The sequence below is a fragment of the Etheostoma cragini genome, chromosome 1 (genome assembly GCF_013103735.1).
Source record: "Etheostoma cragini isolate CJK2018 chromosome 1, CSU_Ecrag_1.0, whole genome shotgun sequence".
In the NCBI taxonomy this organism is placed as follows: Eukaryota; Metazoa; Chordata; class Actinopteri; order Perciformes; family Percidae; genus Etheostoma; species Etheostoma cragini.
The window spans coordinates 22,814,117-22,815,135 of NC_048407.1; positions in this window are offsets into that span (position 1 = coordinate 22,814,117).

A 1,019-nucleotide genomic window follows, 5' to 3' on the forward strand; every position below is an offset into this window, starting at 1 on the left:
TGTGTGTGTGTGTGTGTGTGTGTGTGTGTGTGTGTGTGTGTGTGTGTGATATTGCTACGCCGGAGTCTTGGAGCATTTTAAAACCTTTCCTTTATTATTTCCTTATCACAATTCTTAAGGCCATCCCTCCTCTTCTTTGCCTTTTCTCCTTCCCCCTCCTCCTCTTCCTCCTTAACCCCCTCTCCTCTTCCCTCACTCACTTACTCACTCCTCCTTTCCAACTTCTCACCGTTTATCTCAGTCTCTCCATCCATCGCTATTTCCTCTCCGGCTGACAGGGCGATATTGCTCAGTTTACACTTTGAAATTGTCAGCAAGGCATGAAAGCCTCAGAGCTTCAGTTTTAAACCATTTTAATCTTCTTCTTTTATACTTGAATTGATAAACTGTCCCAAATGTTTCCATTACCCTGCGTTATTTAATTTAGTTTAATACAATTGAATTTGATTTACTCTGATTTGATTCCACTGGTTTTCCTGCTATTTCCCCATGGAAGCATTGGTAATAAAGAACATTGTAGTCTTTAATGGAACCAAACAAAAGCTAAATTTAACAAGAAACAATTTAACAGCCATTATGTGGTTATTACCTTTCTTAGCCTTTGGACTCTAGAAACTAATTCCAAACCTTTTTGTAGAGTTTACACACACATTTAAGAGGCCACGCCTTCCCTCCATCGCTCTTTTCCTCTCCTGCTCTGCCACTACAAAGGTAGCTTGTAAAAAGCCTTCAACAAATCAGCAATTCCCTCAGTCAGTCACGTAGCCAGCCTGTAACACAACAAATAAGCCGGCAAGTCAGTCAATCAACTTAACAACCAGTCCATCATTTAGTCTGTAAATCAAACTGACAGTCAGTCAGTCAGAAAGACAGGCAGGCAGCCTGCTGGCCAGTTTCTCACATCTTCCCTTCCTCTCCCACTGCCTTCCCTGTAGGGCTGTACTGCAGTGGCACAGTGTACCACGGGACTTTTTTCAGCAGCGCACCTATGATGTTGGTTTCCAACAAGCTAACATCTA